Here is a 26,921-nt window from a genome sequence, read left to right on the forward strand (position 1 = left end):
AGAAGTTCCCAGTTTCTTAGCGTAACCCAAAGGCTCTTCCCGATGTGTGCCCCATCCCATGTCCCCGTATCACTGTTTTGATGTTGATCTTGAGTCGCTCTAGGTGCCTTCAGTTCGCTGCTTACTCCAGAAGTACTGCCCTGCCCTCTTGTCTCCCCACCTTCCCTCTCCCTGCCCTTGGGGTAAGCGTCCATCCTAAGTTCTTCCTCAGCTCCTTGTTCTCTCCTTGTTCTCTGGCTCCAATCATATTGCATTATAATTGCCCTTTTACTTGTCTGTAAAGAGACTTGTGCTCCTTGAGGGCAAAGCTATTTTTTCATTTGTCTTAATATTTCCCCAACAGCTGGCACAGGGAATACAGCAGATTCATTCAATCATTTTTGGGGTATGAATGAGTGGATAAATATCCAAATGTTATGTATTCATGCATCAGGCCTTCAGACACAGAGAGAATGGGGCAGCGGGTGCTGACGGTCCCTCAGGGACAATGCCAGCAAAAGGAGTTTGATAAATAATTGGTTGTATCTAACACACACTTAGATTGCTCTAAGTCTTCATCCTTCCGTCTGTGCTTGGGACTGTTGATACCTACACTGCTTCTGGCTTTCTACGTTCAGGGTTTCTTTAGGTGTTCGCATGTGCATTGTGGCTGGAACACTGTGTTGTCGGCTGTGATCCCAGAGGCGGAACCCCTGCCTGGGAATCTGAATGGAGTCATGACTAACCCAGGGCCGCTTTGACCTTTGCCTACGATTTGATAGTGATGGCAAGAGCAGTGATGATGATGGTGATGATGGAAAACACACAGAAAGTTGTATCTGTATCCAGTTCAGTCTGGGGATGTGAGTGATGCCTTTATTCTATACTGGTCACAAGGTGCATACCTTGTCTACAATAAGCTTGACATGTCCCTGGTCCAAGTCACTAAACACTATTACAGTTGCCTTTTAAGGGTCTCTATGCTTTTATTCAAGGCTCACACCACAGAAACATACAGATTGCTTTGCCCTTCCTTTTAAGACCCTCTAGCATCTTCCTGTTGCATTTGGATCTGAGGTCTTTTTAATGACCTATAAGGTCTTACCATGATCTGAATCCTGCCTGCCATTCCCACTCTCCTTTCTTCCTTAATCACCCCATTCCAGCCACTGTAGCCTTCTCTTTTCCCCTTTGGCATCTCTTCATGTGCCATTCCCTCTGCCTGGAATTCTCTCCCTTTGCTCTTTGCACGACTGATTGCCCCTCTTCCTTCAAGTCTCAGTTTGGTAACCCTGACCATGCTTTCTAGGGGAGCCCTCCACTGTGCTCTGTCACTGTATGCTTCCCATTTTCTCACTTTCTTCATAGCATTTCTCACTAGCTATAACTATGATTTTATCTTTTGGTTCACTTGTTTATGGCTACACTTCAAATCTAAGCTCTAGCACTTACCGGCTGAATGACCTTGGGCAGATTACGGACCGAACTTTCACCCCAACATCCTCATCTGAAAATGGAGATATTTTTCTTGAGAGCTACTACTCTGTGCCAGGTACTGTGCTAATCACTTAACATGGATTTATTTAGGTCTCCCAGGGGCACAGAGAGAGTACCCAATTGCCCAAGGTCACACAGCTAGTTAATGGTGGCAGGATTTGAACCCATTTACTCTGGTTTCAGAGTCCACGCTCTTGACTGCTTTGCCAGGTGAAGTGCAAACGTTCACGGACCGCATCAATGAGAAACTTCCTCCTGAGCCCTCCTGCTTTTGCTCTGAAAACGTTTTGCATCATACCAGGAGCATTTACCAGCTTTCTAGATCCATCTAGAGTGCCTGAATGCCCCCCACCTTGCCCCACTTACCCTCTTTGGAAGAAAAAGTGGCTTTTCTGCCCCCTGAAGGCTGGAAACAAAGCCCCAGCCCCCAGGGTGGCCCTGATGGGGTAGAAGCAGAGGCCCCTGCCTTTGTGCATTGGTAGCAGCTTTCAGACAGATATGCCGTGTGTGCTCCTGACTGCATCTGCTGCCTACAAATAACCAGCTACAAGGAATTCACTCCAGGTTAATTCTTCCTTTCTTTTCCTTGACAAAAGGCAAGAATGGTGAGGGGAGGAAAACCTTTACTCTGAAAAGAATTGTTAAGTGCAGAGCCGGCCTTACTGTTCCACTGATCAGTTCTGAGGACCCAGGAGCCTGATGGCAGGGGCAGGGGGCTCAGCCCAAGAGGACCCAGGGGCTGAAGCCCCTCTTTCCCTAGTGGTCCTGCCGAGAGCCCGTGACCCACGGTGTGAGAGGTGCTGCAGAGAGACAGGCTTTGCCTCCTGGCTGCGGATGACAGATACCATCACACAATGGTCCACAGTTCCATTTCCAGAGGCTGCTTCTCCTTATTTTATGAACAGAGTATGTTGAAGGTCTGTTGGGATTCCTTTGAGCATCCCTCCTAGTTGATGAGCCCCACCTTTGGGGCTTTGCCTGCAGTAGCTGTGCTCCTTCTCTGCTCTTCATTCTACCAAATATGTCCCTGTGAACCAGGCATGCAGCGAAAATCTCTTAAATGAATATATAACCCTCAGTGCCTCTCAAATGACCCTGAGCAAGTCTCCTCTACAGGGAAGGGCGTCGGAAAGAGAGGAGGTGTTGTGAACAGAGACGCAAGATCAGGGAATTGTGTATGTGATTAGGAAATCATGAGCTTGTGAATTTGGCTGAAGGTAGGATACAAGGGAGGAGTGTATGGGTTATTCTTTTGATGCCCCCATTCTCTATTTTTTTAATCTATTCTTTGCCTTTCTTGTCCCTGCTCTGAGCTCCAGGAGGCTGACTTCTATGGTTTGATCACATGGGGTTCCTTGCCCTGTGGTTTGCTGCTGGAATTGACCAATAGGAGGCATGGCAAGCCATCAGAGGATGGGAAGAAGGGGAATTTGAGTTGTTGTCAACCAAGCTTGCTGAGGTTCTGGCAGAGCTGCAGTCTCACAGTCCTCTAGCACCACTTCTGTCACAGAAGTGACTTCCTTCAGCTGCAGCTCTCACAGGGATCTGGTAATACTGTTCCTACTCCTTGCTCTATAACTTCCTAGCAGCAGTTATGGCTTCTCATTGGTTACTGGTCCCTATGGGACTCACCTTCCCTGCTGGTTCCCTAATCCCTACTCACGCCCTTATAAACAATCCCCTGAGTGAATTCTCTGTAGTTGAACACTTTAGTGTGTGTACCATCTATTTCCTGGTGGAACTGTGAGCAATACAGAAAGTCCTGGGAGACTAGGTTAGAAAGGTGGCACTTAGATATATTTTGGAGAACATTGAGGTCTATGCTCAGGATTTTACATATTTTTAATCGGGCAACTTGGAAATCATTCAATGTTTCTGAACACAAGAAGGATTTGACCAGAGGTACCTGGCAACAGTCAAAATGAAGGGCGGTAAGTGCAGGAAAAGGTGCAAAGGTGGAGAAGTGATGAAGAGGGGGACTCACTGGATGTGTGAGACATGGAGAAGGAGCCTTCGAGGTTGGGTCCACGTCTCCAGGACCAGGATGATGGGGAGGACAGTGGTGCCACAGCAGAGCTGGGAAATGGAGGGGGAGTCGCTGCTACATTTGGTTGAAGTTGAGAATGCCTCAAACCCTTCTCTATAAATTGCGGTCATGGTGGTCCACCTCGGAGGGACTGTGGTAAGATGAACTAGTTCATCATCACCTCCAAGCCTGTTGTAGTTCAGAAAATATTACACAGAGATGCTGAAAACCCTCTGTGGGTCTGAAGTTGGTAATATCCTGTTTCCTATCAATTCAGATGAACAGCGTGAATTTGATTGGTCACCCACATGGGGAGGGGGATATGCAGAAGAGAGAACAAATGTGCTTTGATTCCCTAGTGGTTCCACCAGCTGAGGAATTTCAAAGATTTCTTTTTAAATCTCAATCGAAATGGGATAAAAGAAATGTGCTGTGATGAAAGCATGTCTGCCATGTAGGAAAGGTGGCAGGTGAAGAATTTCTTGTTAAAAGGGGGCAAAGAAGAATCTCTTTGGGGCAAAGGTTGTTAAAAAAAGATACGTGCTTACCTAGAACCATATCTTGAAGGAATTCAGACATTTTTGTCCCTCCGTCTTCCATTTGATAAATCATACATATTATTTATAAACTGAGTTCAAGTTTACAAATTTTTCTATGTGCATCATTTCATTTTATCTCGTGAGGCAGGTGTGGCAAGTGATACTCTTTCCGTCAGATGAGCAGATGAGCAAATTGAGATTCAGAGAGGCCAGGTTTCCTGTTCAAGGTCATGAAGATGATAAGTAGATGAGCTGGGCTTTGAATTTTAACCCTGTATTCTTCCTACCCCATCATAATGGGATATTAGGTTATAAACTAACACTTATTGTGTATTTATTTTATGCCAGACACTGGGCTAAGCATTTTACCTGGGTTAGCTCATTCAGTCCTTACAACAATCCTCGTTTTCCAGAGGTGGAAACGGAGGATGGTCTCCCCAGCCTCTGGCTCTACCAAAGCATAGACTGCAGTTTATTCTCAAGGTTGTTACAGGCTAACCTTATCTCTAACACTAGGATGAAAAAAATGTCAGTAGTATTCAGCTCAGGTGAGTATGTGCGTGTCTGTGTGTGTATGGGGTATGTGTATGAAGAGCTCCATGCTTTATCTATAACTGCCTGCTGGCCACCTCCACTTGGTTATACTCCCAGAAATGGAAATATTCCATTTCTCAGACTAAACTCATCATCTTCTCCCTAACACTGTTCCTCCTTTTGCCTTCTCCATTTTGGCCAGGTGCATCACTCAGGCTCAACATGTGCACTGGGTATTGGTGTTGAAGACCTCTGGACTCTACTTCAAACATATTGCTCATGGCCTTTCCAGCCTTCCCAGTCCCACTGCTGTGTCTTGGGTCAGACCCACATTACCTGGACTTTAGCCGTCGATGTCTAATGGGGCCTCTTTCCTCCTCCTCCATTCCCTCCCAATTGTTCTCTTTTTCCAAAATCTTCTTTGGCTTCCTGTTATAGTTATTCATTCCTAAGATGCTAATTGAGCAACTGCTAAGTGCCAAACGCTCTTTTAGGTGCTGGGTATACCGGAGAGAGCAAAGGAGGTACAGAGACCCATCCTTGTGCAGCTTGAAAAGCACGCTCTTCAGCCTAGCATTCAAAGCTGTCTGAAGTTTGGCTCAGCTCAACTTTCTGGCCTTTATCGTCTCTCCACACATCTGCAAGTAATATGTACATCCCCTGTCATCCAGTCAAACTGAGCACTCTTGGTGTCCTTTCTTTGTGCCTAGTTGGGCGGTTACCCAACCGAAACTGGAGTTCCTGCTCACCTGTTCGGATTTCCTGTGACCTAACTCAACTGCATCTCTTCCTTGAATTCTCTCCAGAAGCTGATCCTCACTTAACAACTCTGGTCAGAATTTATCTCACCTATACAGTGTATGGATTTTTTTTTTTTTTTTTGGCCCTGCCTCGGGGCACGCGGGATCTTAGTTCCCCAACCAGGGATCGAACCCATGCCACCTGCAGTAGAAGCGTGGAGTCTTAACTGCTGGACCGCCAGGGAAGTCCAGTCTCACCTGTACAGTGAACACAGTGCTCTTGTACGTTATGGTCATGATCACCGTCTGCATTATTTCTATACGTGTCTGTCTTCTCCTTAGAGATCCCTAGGCAGAGGAATGTCTCATCTGTGCTTGTATTCTCAGGACTTTACTCAGTCCCTGGCACTCAGTAGGTTCGTAATAAGTATCAGCCACTTTGAAATGGTTAGATGTAGAAGTTCTTGATAGGATTCCCCACCTTGCCATCATCTACCACCCCCCTAAAATCTCCTTAGCAAGCTTACTCACACAAATAAATTAAGTCTTGCACAGCAGTGTAGAAGTGCAGGAAGGCACCTGTCAGCCTGTAGGTGGCAACGTTACTGTGCTCAAAGTAAGGTGGTGTGCCTCGTCCGGAAATTATATCAGCCCCTTACGGTACCGGCTTCCTTCTCCTCTTCCTCCCTCTCTCTTTCCCTCCATTCCTTCCTTCCTCTCTTTCTCTCTCCCTCTCCTCCCATGTCCACTGCTGCTTATCCATTAAGTCTCTTCACGGATTCTTAAAAGCACCAATGTGAGGTTGTAAGGACCGAGGCAAACGAACAAGGCCTCCTGGAGACCCTGCCTTCTCCCTCACACACTCGGTGTAGCATTTTAAATTTATTTCGCGTATACTGCATTGAAATTTTGGAGGTGTGGGTGGGTATGCTCTTCAGAGATGGGAAGATAGAAAGCAGGTGTTTTAGAGGCAGTGAAGGAAACCATTCAAAATGTCCTCACACACGTCTGGTGGTCTTCATCCACGGCTGGATGTGTCACGGGTGCTGGAGGCTGAGGGAGCCCTCGGTTGCTCCGGGCAGATCCGAAACAGGCTTGTCGACCAGTTGTAGGGAGGGCGTGAGGCTGTGTCAGCCGAGGGTGTTTCACTTCAACACGGGACCCAGGCGGGCTGGCAGAGTTTGCTGGGAACCCACCTCAGAGGAGGAGGAACAGAGGGCGGGCGGGGGGGACGTGGGCAACAGAGCTCCCGAGAAGGCAGGGCCGTGCAGGCGGGCTGTGCTCTCTGGGAACAAATCTAAATCTCTACCTGCCTGTTTTTCCATAGTGCCCACTGCTTGAACAATTCGGCATTTCAAAGCGGGGACGGTAGAGGAGGGAACTGGTCATTTAAGCATGAAAAATGTCATTTTGCCTCAGAGCAGACTGCCTTTCTATGCCCTGGTTCCTTTTGTGTGGCTTGCATTTAGGCATATCTGGAAGATCATTTGCCCAGTACTAATAGGAAGGCTCACTGTGCTCACTTGTTATGAGATGTAATGGGACTTCCCCTCACTGGGAGACTAGCGGCTGCCTAGTGCCACTGGTTTCTATTTTCTGTGGCCAAGAAAACCTCTCTCTCTTTCTCTCTAATACACACACACACACACACACACACACACACACACACACACACCCAAGCCCCCTGGATTTCCACTTATAACTTTCTCTTTGAAACAATTAAAAGTCCATTCGCTTTCCTCCAAATCCGATTCTTCTCCTGCCAAAGGTTTAAGGTCATTTGGTTTAGCAGAGAGGCCCTTTCGTGTGCATGCAGTTAATGAATCCGACTCCTTCCTCCTGCCAAATTCCTCAATATCTTTTGCTTTCTGAACATGAGCTGTGTTTTCTGCTCCTTTCTGCTTCGAGTGGCATGTGTTTAGTTATACGTAACTTTGGGGAGCCATGCATCTATCGTTCAGTACTTGATTCCACTGTTATTATTTATCATTAAAAAACTGGGGTTTAGCTTTAAAGGAGGCTTAGAGATTTACTTGATTTTTCTGTCTCCCTATGAAAGTATGTTCCTTTTAAGAAATCTTTGTTTTATTCTGTCTCCTATTCTCTGGTTGGTGCCCTTGATCACTGCTACGCTTTGGGTATTTGGAGGCCCATGTGTTAGGAACCACGTTCTCCTGAAAGTGGTTGGAGCCTGTAGCCCTGTTGTCTGTTGGAGAGTCAACCTCTTCCTTCTCCACGCTTTAAATATGGGGAAGAATGAAGAGAAGCATCCCACAGATGGATCTGGAATTCAGTCAAAGTCTTTTTGGTTTTTTTTGGCAAAATAATACATTTATTACCTATGATCAGCAGATATATTGCTCAATATTCTCTCCATGTTTGGAAAGAATTTCAAAATAACAAAATAATTTTATATGCCATACAATGCAAAGCAGAGGTGGGCTCAGGGGACCACTTCATTGTTCACAGGGTGGGCAGAGCCCTCTGTCTCCAAACATTTTTTTGAGCTAGTTGACTTTCTGCTGTGAGCCTTGGTCCCAGTCTTAAAACCCCAAGAGGTTAAGTTCACCACCCAAGAGGGCTGGAATTCTCTCAGCCATAGGGATACAGTTCTAGTTCAGAGGTGAAGAGAGGGCTTCCTGGAAGGGACCAATAAATCCTCTGAAGCAGAAGCAGGAGGAGACAGGGGCAGAGGGCACTGGGGCTGAACCAAAGGGGCCTGACATGGGAGGAGGGGGAGGAGTCCTCTCCCGATCCAGCATTTCCCTGTGTCCACCCCTGCGTCTCCACTCAGTAGAACAGGGGCTGCCTTGGAGAAGCAGAAGCTGGTAAATCTGATGCAGGGACTTTCTTGTAGTAGCTTCCAGAACCTGAAGACAGGGCCCAGTAGGGCTTCGACTGGACCCAGGAGATCCCAGGATGCCAGGGAGCTACAAGCCCTTGATAATTTTTTTTTTTTTTGAATTTTTGAATTTTATTTATTTTTTTATACAGCAGGTTCTTATTAGTTATCCATTTTATACATATTGGTGTATATATGTCAATCCCAATCTCCCAATTCATCCCACCACCTCCACCCACCCCCGCCGCTTTCCCCCCTTGGTGTCCATACATTTGTTCTCTACATCTGTGTCTCTGTTTCTGCAGATGAATCGGTCGAAGTCTTAAGAGTTCTCCAAATCTCCTTAAACAAAATAATATCTTTTTTCTTTTTCTTGTCTTCTCCGATGGTTTCTCAAATGTGGCTCAAACTGCCTTGTGCCTGGGCCAAGGCTGGCACCCGCTGTAACTCCTTGCTGAGTTTCTCTTCCTGTTGTAAGATTCCTTACAATTTAACCAGTGAACATAAGGAAACTCACTGCCCACCCATGTGAGATGTGTAAAGCCTGCCCACTGTGCCTCTCTCTGAAAAGGCATTTCTAGCAATTTTCTAAAAAATTGGCTGTGATGGAAAATGAAGCTATTCAGGAAAAGAAATGATGGCCTAAAGGGCACCCAGCAGCCTGAGACGTGGCTGTGGAAGAAGGATCGGATTGGCTTAGTGGTTGTGAGGGGGTTTCCAAGTCGGTCAAATTTGGGTTCCAATCCCCAGTCTGCCACTTACTTAGCCTCCCTAGGCTTCCATGCTTTATATAAAATACGGAGAATCATAGCACCTCAAAAGGTTATCCTGAGGATCGTATGACATAATGCAGGCAAAGTTCTTAATACAGTGCCTGGAACATGCCACGTGGTCAGTGAATGTCATCTGTGATCTACAATTAAGATGACTCTTAAGGCTGGAAGGTACCTTAGAGATCATCTACCATCATTATCTACCATCTCTTCCAGCTGAGCCGAGTCTCTCAGGCTGCTGTCCACAGTCACTCAGCAAGCTGATGACAGCAGCTTCTGCTAGAAGGCAGGTCTCCTTACTCCTAACCCAGCATGCGTCCTCCTACAGTTGCAAGCCATAGGCCTTCCACCCTCTTCTGCTGATGGTAGCGGGTGGTGACACACTAGTTAGGATTACACAGTCATTCATTCAATAAATATTTATTGAGAAGATGCTATGACAAGTGTATACAGATCCTATATTCAGCAATCCTATTGTGTCATTGGGAGAAGAAAATATGCACCAGTAATGAAACTTCAGAGCATTATAATATAAAAGAGTACCTTGGAAGGCAGAGAAAAGAGACCACATAAAGCTGAAGGATAGGGTAACACTCAATCAACACTTATTGGGTCCCTGTGACGTGCTAGGCGCGATGGGGCATATAACTTTAAGAACAGGAAGTGTCTCTGCTTTGTCTTTGCATACTCTGCGGCATCTAACATGGTGCGAGCACGTGGTAGGTAGACAAGAAATGTTTGTAGGGGTAATGACTATCCTGAGGGCGCTGTCTTCTATTATTAGCCTAAAGGTCATCATGAGGACTGGCTGGCAGGACCACTGTCTGTGTTGCTTCTTCCTCCTCTGCTTGCTGCTGTCTTCAGTTCTGTGCCCGTAGGTGCCCACGGCAGGACAGCGGCCCTCAGAATTTAGCCCCGTGGTGGTCACCATAATTGCTCTGCCTTACAGAAGACTCTGCTCGAAGGTGTCTGACTTCTCCCGGGGGGCCATTCTCTCCCTTCCATCAAAGCCCTTTCCATGGGGTGTCCTGCACCCCATGCCCACAGTGCTCTGCGCTATGCTAATCTGATCAATAGTTCCATTCTGTGGTGTTATTCCAGCTTGGCTGCTTTGTCAGCAAGCAAGCTGAGAGGGATGATCTGATTTCCAGTGGGTTCTGCTAACTTTGGCTGGAGGATCAAGAGGATCAGTGTGGGTAGATTTATTCCTCAAATAATCCTCCCCAGACACCTGTGCTGGCTGTCTTTGTGGAACAAATGGATATCGTCAGTGTTATTGATTTGACCTTTTCCCCCTCTCTTGGTGGGCAGTGTCTGTGTCCTCACCACTCCATTCTCTCAGGAGGAGCGACACAAGTTAGAGCCATTTCTAGGAAACCCATGCTCTTCCCTTTGGCATTTTGGAGAAGGAAAAACATTTTTGACACGAGCACAAAATAATGGGGTTGCAGTGCCCCAGATGCAACTCTGATTGTGTGTCACACCGGCCCCCATGGAAAATAATTTGGTGGACATAGTTCTAACGCGGGCTTTTATTTCTGATGGAGGTTCCTTCTCTGCTGGGTTGGGCTTTTCAGTGATTTGTGGGTGGTACACAAAGGGGAATGTTCTGCTTTTTCCCTCATTCTGCAGCAGGGGAAGAATGTGGGCTCAGAGGACTTTCTTTTTAGTCTAGTAGTTAAATTGCCGCTGTCAGTGGCACTGTGTGTTCCTCACGTAGGGGAAGGGAAATGTGCTCAGAAGTGTCACGCTTGTGTAGCACAGTCAATTTTTAATAGAATAATCTTTATATTTATTTGGTTTTTTATTATAAAATTATACTTGTTCATTAGAGAAAAATCAGAAAATCAAATAAAGATAATCAAGAAAGAATTATTAAAACATCACAGTGCTAACAGCTTACAGATACTTATCTTTTTTGACTTAGCCTGGCCACTTTTCGGGGTCAGAGGACAGAAATGGCATAACTCCTTCTCCACCACTGAAATAAAAACCAGGGCTGCTTTATGTGAACTGAAGTTAATAATAAAAATATCTTGTATTTATATACTTTACTGAAGTTACAAAACACACTTGAGTATACCATCTTATTTAATCTTATAATGACTCTTTGATTTAGGTTATTATCACCCTCATTTTATAATTAAAAAACCCCTGAGACTCAGAAAGGTATGGTAACTTCCTCCAATTAAATAGCAGTAAATGGAAGAGCTGGAATTTGAACTGAAGTTTTTTGATTTCAGATTCAAGTGCAACTTACTAGATTCCAGTGGCCTCGTCATTTTATGGAGCCCTGTGTATCAATCAGTGATTGCTACAATAATGCTGTATAACAAACCACCTCAAAGTTCAGTAGTTCACAACAAGTACGTATGCTATCACTTACGGGTCTGCAAATTGACTGCAGTTAGCTGATTTAGCCTGGCCTTGCCTGGGAGGCTCTGCTTCAGGCTTCAGATTGGCCTTATTTGGCTTAAGCCTGTGTCTTGGGTTCACATCTGTTCCAAGTCATGTTTATTCTGAGGACCAGATGGAAGAAGATGCTCTTCTGATGGCAAATCAGTGGAATGCAAGATCTACGATGAACCACATAAGCACGCTGAAAGTCCTTATTCCTACCATGCCTGGCCATGTTCCATTGGCCAAAGCAAGTTGCACGGCCAAGCCCATGCAATGAAGAAGGTTATAATACCCACAATGGGAGAGGAAGGGGAGTGAATAATATAATTCATCACAATCTGGCCTCATATTCATTGTTCTCCTGTATGCAAAATACACTTACCCCCATCCCAACACTCTTAAATTCCTCATCCTACCTATATCAGGCTTGATATCTAAGATCTTTTGCAATTTTACCGAATCCTGATATGGCTCCTATTGACTGAGACACTTAGGAAATAAAGAGACAAGTTATTTGCTTTCCAACCACCCAGCGTACAATGTTAACAGAAACAGAAGAAATTCAGTAAGTACGCCCATTTGAAAAAGGGAAGAATGGCGGCTGGCACATCACAGTCACTGATCCACAGCAGTTCTGAAATCCTGCTGTACCAGTGTAGCCAGGTTTTCTTATTGTGTAGGTGTAGAGTGTTCTTTTACTAGGCCAGGGGTTGACAACTTAAAGCACCAGCTAATAAATATTTTAGGCTTTGCAGGCCAGATGGTATCTGTTGCAACTTCTCAACTTGGTGTTGTAGTAAAAAGCAGCATAGAAAATATTTAAATCTGTGGGTGTGGTTGTGTTTCAATAAAACTTTATTTACTAAATCGGGTAACAGGCAGGATTTGGCCTGTAGGCCGTGGTTCACTGACCCCTGGATTAGGCCCTAGTTCTGTTCCCTGGAAGTGACTCACTGGTCCATTGTTCTCCATGTCTTTTGGCTCCAACTTCCAAGAGGTCTTTCTTTGTCCATCATCTACCATGCATGTCCACTTCTGAAGAGAACTTTAGAGAATACTCCTTTCTTTCTGGATCAGCAACTTTTTCAGCCTGCTTTCTGCTTATAGAAATTTGAGGACCAGAGAACTTTTGACATCTCAAACAGTTACAGTCTCAGGTTGATGACATTTTACCAATATAGATGTCTCAAAAGGTTTGTGAGTCTCTTATGTTTGATGTCAGTCAACTCCATGTTAGTTACATCTATAATAAATTTTGGGAGATGCCTCTCTCTTGAGACTGATTTTGGGTTTGTTAGACCTTGGGTTAACAAACCTTGGGTTTGTTAAGCCTCTGTGGGATCATGCTTTCTATCTTTCTAGGAGCACTTTGTTCAGCTGAAAAGAACTGATAGGCACCAGTTCAGTCCTTTCAAAAGTGACAAAGGATGTGACAATTGCACCCTTAATATAGTTTTTGTCCGGAGGCTGATAAGATGGTAAAGCGAAAAACAGTTTTACTTTTCAAACCTGCAAGTCCTGGAATTGCTGGGCTTTCTATATTCTCTCACAGTCTTGTTGGCCAGCTGCTCAGTTTCTTTATAAACTCAACTTTGTCTTGCAATACCTTACCCAGCTGGTAACAACCAAATTATACTATCAACGTTCTGCCCTGACACTTTCTTACTCAAGTTCATTAGGCACATTTTCTATCTTCCAAGTTATCACAGATCAGTTTTGCCAAGGGCTTCCTCACTACATAACATGGGATGGCATGTTTCCAGCTCTCCATAACAGTTTCCTCATCATCTGCTGCCTAATCATCAAACCACAGTCACATATTTTAGATTTACAGGATGGCAGTACTCCACTTCTGCTAACAATTTCTGTGTTGCCCAGCTATTGCTACAATAATGCTGCATAATAAACTACCCCCAAATGCGTTACTTATAATAACAAGCACTTATGCTCGCATCCACAGGTCTGCTGGATGATTTTCATTCAACTGTTCTAGGCTGAGTTCAGCAAGCGATCCTGTTTTAGGTTGCATATTGACTGGGGTTGGCTCCAGGCTATGTTTTGGGCTCAGGTCTCTCCCATCATTTCAGCCCAGCCTAAAAAGGGGTAGCAGCAGCATGGGGATAAGCTCTTCTTATGATGTTATCACTGGAGCACTAGCCCAGTTGAACTACACATTTGAAGCTTCTTCTTGCATCATATCCGCTAACATTCCAATGGACAAAGCACATGACGTGGCCAAACCTACCATCAGTGAAACAGGGAAGCATACTCTGTCCACAGTGGGAAGGGGAAGGAATGAATTTTTTGCTGAATAATAATTCAAATGATCACACTAGGATTCACTTTCAAGATACTGGTGTCAAAAGGAGAAGGAAAAGAAAATGGACATTTATCAAATGCCTTACTCAAGGCATCTGGTTTTTCAATTTATTCCTCATAACAACTCTGTGACCAGGTTCTGACTAGAGGGATGCAAGTGATGTGTGCACCTCCAGACTGTATCCTTGAAAGAAATGAGCATGCTCTCCTGTTGCTCCTTTGCATCTCCTGCTGGCTGGGATGTGATGGTGGGAATTGAGGAGCCTCTTTGATCCCCCAGTGGAAGCCACATGTTGGTGATGGCAGGCTGCTTTCCCAATTCATTATGTGAATAAGAAACTTGGCTCTTGTTTAAGTCACATTAAAAAAACAAATCTTTGTTACAGCAGCTTCGACTATACATGATACTTCTAGATTGTTACACAATAGGGGAAAAACTACCTGGTTTAAACCACTGTATTTTTAGGTGTCTTTGTTAAAGGAACTTAGTTTGTTTCCCATTTTTTTTGACTTTTTATTTATTTTTTTATCTTTATTTAATCTTATTAAGAGCATTACAAATTTTATTTTTTGTTTTTTTTAACTTTTTATTTTATGTTGGAGTATAGCTGATAAACAATGTTGTGTTAGTTTCAGGTGTACAACAAAGTGATTCAGTTTTACATACACATGTATCTATTTTTTTCAAATTCTTTTCCCAATTAGGTTGTTACAGAATATTCAGCAGAGTTCCCTGTGCTATACAGTAGGTCCTTGTTGGTTATCCATTTTAAATATAGCAGTGTGTACCTGTCAATCCCAAACTCCCAATCTATCCCTCCCCCTCCCCCCCCCACTGTAACCATAAGTTCATTCTCTGTGAGTCTGTAATAAAATAATTGATATAAATGTAAACATATCTAATCTAATGTATAGCATACAATTAATATAACTATTATAATTACTACCAATCAAGTGCGAGCCATAGCCAGGGCAGATTATCAAGCTCTTCCAAACTGTCTTAGTGCACAGGGGAGCGCCTCTTTCTTCTGCCTCCATATGGTAGTAGTTGCCTCTTCAGTGTAGTAGTTCAGTGTAGTAGGTGCCTCTACCATCGTCAACTGTGGCCCACTTAGACTGCAACTAGGTTGTCTATCAGTGGTCCTGAGAATAGGAAGAGTTAGAGAGGTTTATGTGGGAGAACTCAGGCCTTGAGTGAGATATAGTGAGTGTGGTTGGGATGTTTCAGTGGTTTCCAAAATAAAATAGCAGAAGTACTGTGTATCTTGTCCCCCTGGAACCACATAGTCTAGATTTTTAAATTATAGCTCAGTCCCTGCCAGACCCCTCTCAAATGCATATAGGTGGTTCAAGGAAAATTCATCACCATTTCTGGAAAAACAGCCTTACATTTAATAGCCTATGGACAGAAGATCAAGAATATTCTCTATGCATAAGAAGAATAGTATATCTTCATTATATATTCAGGGTTTATGGAGAGATGTCATGAGACTGGCAAAAAGAGTAGCGACTGTGCCTCAATCTGTCCTTTGTTCCTGCAATAAGCATTTATCGAGCATTTTCACAAGCCACGTGCTTCGTTGGGGATACAAAAATGAACGAGATGTGTTTTCTACCTATAAAGTGCTCACTATCTCATAGTTGCAAGAAGGCAACATATGTCATGCTTAAGAGAATGGACTCTGGAGTTGGTCTAGTTGGGTTCAATCCCTGGCTTTGATGCTTAGTAGCCTTATGACCTTGGGCAATGAAGTGATTTGTGCCTCACTTGCTTCCTCTGTCATATGGAGATAATAATGGTAATGTACTTCTTAGGGTGGTTTAGGCATTAAGTAAGTTAATACAGGTAAAACACTTAGAACACTGGCTGGCACATACTAAGTACATATTCTATGTTGTCCACTATTATTCACTAGACCGTAAGCTCTGTGAGGACAGGGTATCTTGTCTGCTTTGCTCACTGATGTATCTTTAGCAGCTAGTCTAGGGCCTGGAACCAGGAGGCATTCAATAACTATTTGTTGACTAAACTCATAGGTATTCGATTTATGTTTGTTGAATGAATAGATGATTGAATATAATGGCATTCAAGCTCTTTGTTCCTTGCAGACCCACCACCCTCCAAAAATGGGTTTTACTGAGCACTTACTATGTTCTAGACTCCACGTTAATTGATTTCATTTAATTATCCACAAGTTTGATGAGTTAGTTATCATCAACACTATTTATAGATATGGCAACTGAGGCTCAGAGAGATCAAAGTAACTGGCCTGAGGTCACACGAATGAATGCTAATTGACAGATTAGGATTTGAACACAGCACTTTCCTACTCAGGTGCTTGTGCTTTTGAACCCCTGCTCTCTCCTGCCTCCTGATGTCCTGTAGATGGGCAAGTTGATGGGGCCGTCAGTGCTCTCACATGCACCAACCTGTGTTTCCTTGTGCAGGTGCCATCTGCAGCATGCAAAGGGAGTTGGGCACATCGGGAAAGAAAACACAGAGACCTGGTGTCTTGGCTGCCACGTGCTCTTCACATGGTTTACCAGCTGAGAACTGGAGAGCGAGCTTTGGCTCCAGAGTGCTGAACGGCTCATTGCTTCGGCTGCTCCTGTCTTCCTTCATGTTCAGGAAACAGAAGATGCAGTTGAACTTGGAGCTAATGGGTTTGTTCCATTCATTATTTACCCAGGACAGTGCTTTATCACAGGAGCTCCTGAGTGTTTGACAAAGAAGAAGGCATCTCATTAGTGCCTGAGAGGTTATGGGCTGGGCAGATGGTGGCTGTTTTCTTCTCTTCATGGACAGAAACACAAATGTCTCAGAGAATGTAGTGGAAGCTTAAATTCTGCAGACTTCAGCAGGCAAGTCAGACAATCCCTCTCTCTGCCCCTTTCCTTATCTTCTGTTAAATGTAAAATAAAACTCTTTCTAGCCGCTTGCTGTCAAGTTGGTATTTATAGGCAGTGCAGTCCTAAAGGGACAAGAGAGAGCAGCAGTTCCTAGATGTACCTTGATATACATTCTTGACTTAGCAGCTGACCGCAGCCCTGTGTGAGTAGATGGGGTGGGGGTGGGATCTGCAGGTGACCCGGCACGTTGAATCATTGGCAGTGGTGTCTATACATGACAAGGTGTCATGTAGTGTCAGATAACTCTAGTTAATTAAACCTAGGTCTTTCATCTCCAGGAACAAATGGCCGGAAGAACCCTAACTTGATGATTTAATAATATCCTCATGTTGGATGGAAAATAATAATGATCACAATAATAGTAACCACGCTGATAACAATAGATAATATTTACTGAATGCTTCTGTATGCCCACATTGAGCTAAGGGCTTGGCAGGCACTATCTAATTTAGTCATTAGGACAATCTTATGAGGATTTCTTGTAACAACAATTAAGCACCTGCTATCTGCTCTTCACTGTTCTAGGCATTTGGGATAGATCAGTAAGCAAAACAGTAGGGAAGAATAAACAATAGATGAAATAACTGAGTTATATGGTATGCTAGAAGGTGATGAACTCTATGCAAAAAGAAAAAGAGCGGGGAAGAAATTATTTAGAGTGTGCAGAGGGACAGTTTGCAATTTTAAATAGGGTGTCATGGAGGAGGTGAGGATGGATCAAAGACGTGACAGAGGTGAAGGAGTGAGTGGTTCAGAGAACTGGAGGAAAGGGAGCCAGCAAAAGCCAGGGCTGAGAGCACACTGGGTACTTCTGAGGAGCGGCAGGGGGGTGGGGGTGACGCAGCGTGGAGTGAATTGGGGGAGGAGAGCAGGAGATGCCACCAGAGAGGCGACGGAGGGCGCAGATAGTGTAGGAATGTAATGAGGAGCCATCAGAGGGTTTTGAACAAAAGAATATGATCTGACATATCCTGGCTGCTGTGGTAGATGATTAATTTATCATTCCTGTGTTATAGCTGAGGAAACTGGGATTTAGGTGGGTTCACCGGCACAAGGCGACAGAGCTGGTAAGTGCAAGAGCGGGACAGACTTCCAGGTCTACCTGATTGCAGACCCCATACTTTTTTTTTTTTTTTTTTGCAGTACGCGGGCCTCTCACTGTTGTGGCCTCTCCCATTGCGGAGCACAGGCTCCAGACACACAGGCTCAGCGGCCATGGCTCACGGGCCCAGCCGCTCCGCAGCATGTGGGATCTTCCCGGACCGGGGCACGAACCCGTGTCCCCTGCATCGGCAGGCAGACTCTCAACCACTGCGCCACCAGGGAAGCCCCAAGACCTCATACCTTTAATCACCACACTCTATTATTATATAATATACTCAACACTACCATTTCCCACAAACAAATGATTTTCATTTGTTCCTCTTAAGTCTTCCCTCTGCTGCACCTGCCCCTCTGCTCCCTGTGCAACCATGCTGGGATGTGGTAATTTTTGTTCAATCTTGTAAAAAGCTTTAATTTCATGCTCTCAGTGCACCCCCTTGCATGTTTATTTGCAGATTCATTCATACTAAGAGGGAATATTTTGAGGTCCCATTTTTCTCTTTTGTTACCCCACTAAGGGGGTGGTGAGTGTGTGAGGATCAATTTCAGGCATTGACCACTCTTAACATCCTCTTCAATGGCCTGGGGAGTTGATGGCAGAGGGATCATAGCCACTCAGTGGGAAATTGGGGCCTGTTCCATTCCTTTTCTTGGAACTAGCACGCCTGTCTCAGTAGGGGCCCCTTTAATGAATCAATTAAGGAGGGCATTATTATTGGAAGCTGTTTTCAGCCCAGTTAAAACCTTGCCACATGTCAGTTGCGATAATAAAATTGAGTTAAATCTCAATTTTTCTTTATTAGGGTGTTTATTAGAAGATTGAAACGTTCATTAGCAGGAGTAAAGCCACACATCCATCTTCTGCTCGTCAGAAGCACAGTGGAACCTGTATCACACTTAGGGTTAATGCGGTGGCCTTTTTTTATATGTGGAGCTGAGTTCAAACTCTGCTTCTGCTGCAGGTAAAAATAAATTCTCCAGGTCCACAACTCGCGGTAGGGAATTTTCTTTTGCCTTGTGTGACCATGGAAAAGTTGACTATGTTTTCTTGTTTAGAAGTAAGATAATGGGTCAATATTTGCTATATTGATGAGCCAGATATAAAGTTTGGGGAGGATAGAAACTCATGCCAGAATTTGTGATTAGCCCAGGGACTAAAAATCACAGATTTTGGAAGCTTTATTATTTTTGGCCATAAATATTTTCAAATATATAGAAAAGCCTAAGGAGCAAATTGTTAACACCCATAAATCCCTCCAGCCTTATTAAATCTTAACATTCCCCTTATATTTACTTCCACATTTTTTTGTTAAAGCATTACGGATTTAGTTGAAGCCTCTTGTGAAGTCCTCTCTGACCGGATTACCTGCCTCTACTCTGTTCCCAAGAGTTAACTATACTCTGACTTTGGTATTTGTCATCCCTTACAAGTTTTTATACCATTACTCTACATAATGTATGTGTGTATTTATAACAATACATACTATTGTGTTTTTTTTAACATCTTTATTGGAGTATAATTGCTTTACATTGTTGTGTAAACTACCAATGGCATTTTTCACAGAACTAGAACAAAAAATGTCACAATTTGTATGGAAACACAAAAGATCCCAATAGCCAAAGCAATCTTGAGAAAGAAAAATGGAGCTGGAGGAATCAGGCTCCCTGACTTCAGACTATACCACAAAACATATTATTGTTTTGCTGCTTTCAAACTTTGTATAATTTTTTAGCATAGAGTGTGTATCTTGTGTATATCTTTCTGTAGTTTGCTTTTACTCATGCAATATTTTGATTTTGAGATTTATTCATGTTGACATACATAGGTTTAGTTTATTTTCTTTGTTGTATGTGTATTTACCTCAATTTATCCATTCTCCTGTTGATGAACTTTTAAGATATTTCCCATTTTTCCTGATTACAAATAACATTGCAGTCAACTTCAGAGTATGTCTTTTTGCTCACACTTGCAAGAATTTCTCTAGGCTAGGGTTTTTCCAACTTAAAATTAAAAAAGGAAGAGATGCATTTTCCATCACAACGTAGTACATGCACATTTGCCTACTCATGTGCACACACACCACAAAGGAAAGCTTTGTGAGACGATATATCCTTTTACCCATGAAGCTCTGTGATATTTACTTTTTTTTTTTTTGTGATATTTACTTTGATTTCTATTCTGTTCTGTCTCCATTCTTTCCTATCCTATTCTATTTATTCCTTTTCCCACCCCTTTTTTAAAATTAAAAAAAAAAGTGTTGGTTGTGATTCACTAAATTGAGTCCATGACCCAGGAATGGGTCACAGACTAAGTCTGAAAAACACTCTTCTGTGATATATTACCAGGAAGTAAGAATTTTGGACATCTTGGATTTTATTAGATATTGAGAAAGTACTCTCCTAAGTGGTGTACCTTTATTTTTAATTTTTTGGATGTTTTGCTTTAGGTGTATCTGTTTTCAGCAATAATAGTGGTATTAAAAACAAATACCAATATGATGTTCTCTGATGTTTTATTGAGAATTTAATCTGCATATACACACAGTGATATATCATATTTGGACTTATTTTAACATTTTTATTTTGTTTTTATCATTGTTTCCCCTTCTTTTATTTTTTGCCTTTTTGCCTTCTGTGAATTGATAAATTTTCTATATTCCCATCATCAACCCCTTATTTTTTCCTCTGTTGGTTTAGAAGCCTTCAGTAAAAAGACTGTAGTACTATTCTTTTATTGGTAGCTTCCCCTACCCTTAAAAAAATACACACCTCACTATAAATAATTATTAATAATTTCAAGTTGTTAAGTACTTTTATTCTTCTTTTTGAACATAATATGGACCTACCATCCTTTTCAATTGAGTATAACTCTTGCATCTTATCTTGTTATTGTGGTCCAAAGTTTAGCTTTACATTTTTTTATACATAAAAATGTTTTCAATTTTTATGACCAGTAGTTAATTAGATTTATCAGCTTAAATTATTTCCTGTTCTCATTTTTCATTTCTTGCATTCCATGTTTTCCTCTGTATTCACTTTTCTTTTTGCTGAAGCACATGCTTTTGTGCATGTTAGCGAGGATGTATGGATAATACATTCTTTGTCCTTTTGTGACTAAAAATTACCTTTATTTTGTCCCTACTCCATTTTAGCATGTCTATAATTCTAGGTTGATATTTATTTTTTCTCAGTATTTAAAGGCATAACTCCATTGTCAATTATCCTCTTTGTTGCTAGTGAGCAGTGTGCTGTCATTTTAAATGTCATTACTTTGTGGGCAATCTGGCTTTTCTCTCTGGGGCTCTGAAGTATTTTTCTCTCTTTTCTCTCTGATGTTCCATAGGTTTACTAGTGTCAGACATGGATTTATCTTTATTTTTCCTGCTCAGTTGTCAGTGGGCAGTCTTGATTTAATGACTCTTATATTATGAATTCTGGAAAATTCTTAGTTCTTTAACTTCTGCAACAGCACTGGAAATCTCTCATTCCATTCTCTATGCTTCTTAACTGCCTTTTAATTTATATTTTTGTTTTCTCTGTGATATTTTCTGAGTGAATCTGTACAAAAATTTTCAACATATGAATTCTTTGAAAGTTCATTCTAGAGTTTATCCCATTATTTGAGATTTAAATTCAGTGATATCTCTCATTTATAAGATTCCCGTCGCCAGATTATTGAGGTATAATTGATAATACAAATTATATATATTTAAGGTGTACATGGTGATTTGATATATCTATACATTGTAAAATGAAATGATTATCACAATCAAGCTAATTGGGACCTTTCTATTCCCATTTGGTTTCTGTAGTCTCATAATTACTTACTCTTTTTAAATGGAAGTTGTGACTTTATTAGTTTCTTTGAGTTTTCCAAACACAGCTTTTTAAAAGTCTTTGTCAGACTATTTCATAAAGGTAATTTAATCAGGGATGAATTCATGTTCAGTGCATGATTCTGTTAACTTTTTCTTAGCATTAGATTTCTTCATGTGTTTTGAAATTTTAGTTTTCTGGCTAAATATTGGTGGTTTCATCTCTCTCTCTCTCTCCCTTCCCCCTTTTACTCTTTGCTCATCTTCCGTGTCCAGTGGTTTTGTCATCTATTCCACCTTGCTTTTGCCACTCCAGGTTTAAATCACTGGGACTCTTGTTCTGAAGGGACATTGGTGGTAGCACAGATCCATTCACTATGACATGAGCTACTTAGTTCAATTTCTGATGGAGAGGATGTGTCTGGGACTTCCAGCAGCTCTAGATTTGTAGTGTGCTAAAAGCTCTGGCCTTAGGGAGGTTGTGGGACAGGGAAGTCTCCCCACCAAACTCTGGGCCTGAAGCTGTAGGCACTCTTTTATTCCTCTGTCTAGATGGCCAACTTCTTTGTATCCAGACCCAGAATTCAGCAGGCTGCAGCTTTAGTTCCACTCACCATTTTGGATTTCTATTCTACTTCTGGTTCACAGAACATGTATCTTGTTGTTGAGCTTGTTTCTGCCTTTTTTTACTTTCTATTTTCATGTTTTGTCTCTCATCCATAAGTGTGTGGAGCAGAGAGTATGTTACAAAGTGTAAACTCCCTTGCATGCTTGCCCAGGAGTGACTGGTTTCCCTTCAGTGGTCTTTCTCATTTTCTTCTTCTCTCAATTTTTCAAAAGAGCCTCCAATATCCTCTGCTTCTCTTATCAAATCTAAGAACCAGATAGTTTTGCAGATTAGTTCTTTTTTTGTTACCACAATGTCTAGTTAACATTCATCACCATACATAGTTACAATTTTTTTTCTTGTGGTGGGAATTTTTATTCTCATAGCAACTTTCAAATACATAGTATAGCATTATTAACTATAGTCACCATGCTGTACAGTATATACCCAGGACTTATTTATTTTATAACTGGAAGTTTGTTAGTTCTATTGGACCAAAACCTGAAGCTTAAATCCAAAGGCAGCTGAAGTACCATGGAAAGAGCACTGTTCTAGGTAAAGGAGATCTGGGTGATTTTGGCTGTACTTCCTTGGATTAGTCTTGCCACTTCTTTAAGGTTCAGTTTCCTTATCTGTAAAATGTAAATGGTAATCCTGCTTCTTAGGGCTGTGTTGAGGATGAAATGAGATAATGTGTATGTAAACGCACAATACCTAACAGGTGCTCAGTGATTGTTTTTTTTTTTAACAAAGAGAAAAATCAAAGGGATTTGGCTACAAATGCCCAAAACACTGGGTCCTTGGATCCCAGTCTCAATCCACATTTGTGTAACTCCACCTGGAGGCTGGCCCCCCTCCACTTTTCCCTACCTTCAAGATTTCTGCAGGCAGGAAGCAATAGAGGAGCATTGTGAGTTGGTAGAAAAGCCCCATGGCAAAGGTGATGGAGCCCTGTTTCACATCTGTATGATAGATGCTGCTCTGAAGAAAAATGACTTTCTGGGATGCATCAGGTTTTGCACATTCAGAGGTGGACGTTCTGAAGACTTGTAGTCAGAGTACTAGGGGTTGGGACATGTGTCTTATCCTATTTTCTCTCTCTTTGATTTTTTTCTCTTTAGACTCTACTTGGAGGCTTCTCAGTACTGTCCCTTACAGGATTCTTTTCCATCCCTTCCCATACTCTCTTCTACCTTAGCGTTCCCCTGGTTTTCTCTTTCAAGGTGATCTTGGGTGGCCTCGGCCTGCAGTGGCTTGAAGCAGGATTTCGGTTCCTGGCCAGAGACTGACGTCAGGCTGTGGCCCTGAGAGCCCTGAATCCTAACCACTAGACCACCAGGGACCGGTGGCTAGTTACAAGGTCCTGGCCCGTCAGCTGCGTAGAAATGAATTTCCACCTAGTGATGGAAAGTAGTGAAACAAGTAAAGTGTTTATTAGGAGGAAAAGGGGTACGTGTGGACTCAGAGAGAGAGTTGCATCTTCGTGGTAGTTTAAATCACTTATATGGGGCATTTCTTCTGGGTTTCCTCTGACCAATCATCTTGCTTTGCCTGGTTCTGAGTCCATATTTGGTCTATCTCAGGGTCCTCCCAAGTATGTGCACACATCTCTTAGCCAAGATGGATTCTAGTGAAAAGGCCTTTGCATAGGTTGACATCACTCTATTTTGACATCCAAGGAGCCTCTCTGTGCATGTATAGTTGGGAAAGTCTCCTTGACCTCTGAATGAGGAATATGTGGTCTTTTATCTCTTATCTGGGTAGGGCTCAGCTTTTCTTCCCTCCTGTTATTTTGGAGTATCTGTGCATGGGGGATGAACTGCAGCTGCTCAGCCTGGGGTCCATCTATCTCCTGCCTCAAAGGCTCCTTTTACATTCCCTTTGTGTTGAAGAGTTTGCACAGTGTTGGGGAGAAGGGATAGACTCCTGTCTATATCCCATAAGGGGATCCTTTCATGGCCAATGAATAGGGAGAGTGTCAAATTCTCATTCATATCTTTTTTCCCTTTCTACTCTCCTCCTGATTCAAGTGTATTCTTACTGCTGTACACCTGTATGTTGTTATTTCTAAAGGAAGTTGTGTGATCCTAATTCAACTCTAACCCTAGTCCTAAACTTTCTTGCAGAATCTTCAGCCTAAATTCTCTCTAACTGTAAAAAGGACATGCTATAACACTTTTAGTAGGGATGCTAGGGAAAGTGGCATCTATACGGTTCAAAGTTTGGGCACCATTTGAAAAGAGAATGATTGAAGAACATTACTGTAGCAATTAAGGCATTCACATCTATTCATACAAGAGAGAAATTGTCAAAAAAAGTGGTTCCCCAAATTGGCTGTGCAGAAGAGTATTCTGGGTATCTTGTTTAAGCCTCAGATTTCTGGTCCCTACTTCAGAATTACTGAGTCAGAATTTCTGGGGTTGGGACCTGGTAATCTGGATTTTTATCATGGGGCATTGAGCAGGGCACAGGTGATTCTGATGCAGTCTATTGTGAAATATTGGACAAAATGACCCTAAGATCTGTCATCGTGTTACATTGGGGACTCTCACAGAATCTTAGATTTCAGTTAATATTTTAAAAATATTTTTGTCAAAGGAGGGATGAGTTGGTTCAAGTAATATCCTGACATCTTGCTGAAAGATGAAGATCTTAATTCTCTAGTTCATTAAAAACCACCCCCAAACCTCATAAACAAAACCCATCTATCCAAAGCTAAGCAAATCATGAATAGACCTGGACTCTCATGCCGGCAGAGTGGGGGAGAAGTAGTCTGTTGTTTTTTGAGGGTAGGGACATGGGTGAATTTATTTCACACCTTAGAGCAGTTGTCCTCAACCTGGCTGAATATTAGAAGGCTCTCCAGAGCAATTAGGTCAGAATCCCTGGAGGCCGGGCCCAGGTGTTGGTATTTTTAAAGAGCACCCTCAGGTGATTCTAATATGTCGCTGTGCTGAGAACCACGGCATTAAAGAAGGAGATGTGCTCTCAGGGAAGCAACACAAGCGAATCTCCCTGGGTAAGAATAGCAGCTCGTTTCTCATTTAAACAATCAAGCTGGGTGGGCTTATTCTCTGGAAACTTTGAGGAGACTAGACCAGGGACTGAGAGGAAAAAGGAGTGAAACAGAACCTGATTTTCACTTTAATTTGGAAGGAAGCTAGAAATGCTGGATGAGCTTTTTCTAATGTCCTCAAATGTATCCATGTCTCTATTCCCACCAACACCCACCAAACTACTAAGTGAATGACTCTGACTTAAGCCTAACCTCAAAGAAACCAAAATAGAACAATATTTATAATAACCATATTCTGGAGCTCTTTTGATGAGGCTAACCTGTGAAGCAGGCAGACTGCAGGGAATCTTATTCTTTCTTTCTTTCTTTCCTTTTTTTTTGCTGCAAAAAGCTTTATTGTTTCCATTTGTTCCACAGCTTGGGAGAGGGCTCCAGGGTGTTTAAAAAGCTGCCTGGCGGCAGCAGAGAAAGCCTCAGGTGGAAACCCTGACACCAGGGGGATGCGGAGAGGTCCCCCAAAGGCCACTGGGCTCCAGAGGCTCTAGTTGTGCTTGAGGGTGAGCCTTGGAAGACATACTCGCTCAGCCCAGCCTGGGGGCCACCAGCCCACGGAGGGCAGTCAGGTGTTCTCCATCTTCTTGATGAGTTACCTCCTCATCTAGGAAAGTGGTTTGTTACTGAACGCAAGCTTGTGTTACCCACATACAGTGAGGCCAAAGAAACTTTGAAATGTTGGAGTTTGGAGCAGAGAAAGGTTTATTGCAGGGCCATGCAAGGCGAAGGGTGCTTATGCCCCCCCAAAACCCCGAATTCCCTGAAGGATTTCAGCAAAGCATTTTTAAAGGCCAGGTGAGGGGGAGTGGGGGTGGTCGCAGGGTGTGTGATCAGCTCGTGCACAATTCTCTGATTGGCTGATGGTGAGGTAACAGGGCGGAGTCACAGGGGTTAACATTTATCAACCCTTAGGTGCCGGAAGGTCTGGGGGATACGTGCTCGTTAGTAAATTTCCCCCAGTTGGTGGTGGTTTTTAGCGTCTGAAATACTCTGGAAATGTGCATGGGATACTATTATCCAGGCACTTCAGAGAGGAGCCACAGCAGCGGATGTGGGCCAGGGGTCTGTCCTGGGAAGGCCTCGGTGGGTCCTGCTCTGTTACAGTTCTCTAAGAAGCCAAAAAGCTGGGGGCATGTGCAGGCAGAACTCAGGGCATGCAGACCCCAAACGGCCTGGTTCAGGTTTTTCTCCAGGGCCACCGTGGCTTCCCTGGTGTCCAAGGCTTTTCCCCACTCATCTTGGGATGGCTTTGGCATGTCCCAGTAGAGGGAGCAGCCTCTGCACTGGTTTTGCATCTTCAAGAGACGCTGGGCACGCTCGAGCTTTTCCCCTCTGCCAACTCGCAAAAGACGTGGCCCAGGCCCGCCGGAGCACCACTGTTGCGGTTAAAATAGAAGCCCAGAGAGAGGTATGTGTATGTAGCAGGTCCTCAGTTGCAGGTTGCCCTGGCGGCTGACGGCGTCCTGGGGGCTCATTGTTGGTGGACGAAAAGAAGCTGACCACAAAACCCAGCGCTGGCTGGCCCTGGAGGCCGAGGACAGCTGAGAACGTGGTCCTGGAGGCTGTGACTAGAAAGGAGGTTACGGGGTGGTCAGAGGCTGGAAGAAGGGGAGTCCCTGTCCTGTCCAAACGCTGTTGCAAGAGACAAATCCACGGGGGTGCCAGACTACTGCCTTATCCTCACTTTTTTGCAAAAGAAATAGGGAAGTTAGTTAAGGGTGGGAGGCAGGGCTAAAAGTAGGGCTGGGGTCTGTTGAAGTAAATTT

General features: G+C 43.2%; 1 long non-coding RNA gene across 1 annotated transcript in view; it reads left to right on the top strand.

The window, feature by feature from the left end:
* Positions 1-26,921, top strand: part of LOC109547193 (uncharacterized) — a 473,400-nt gene that overhangs the window by 136,251 nt on the left and 310,228 nt on the right. The gene's annotated exons all lie outside the window — the stretch shown is intronic.

This window comes from Tursiops truncatus, chromosome 1, assembly GCF_011762595.2.
Source record: "Tursiops truncatus isolate mTurTru1 chromosome 1, mTurTru1.mat.Y, whole genome shotgun sequence".
Lineage (NCBI taxonomy): Eukaryota > Metazoa > Chordata > Mammalia > Artiodactyla > Delphinidae > Tursiops > Tursiops truncatus.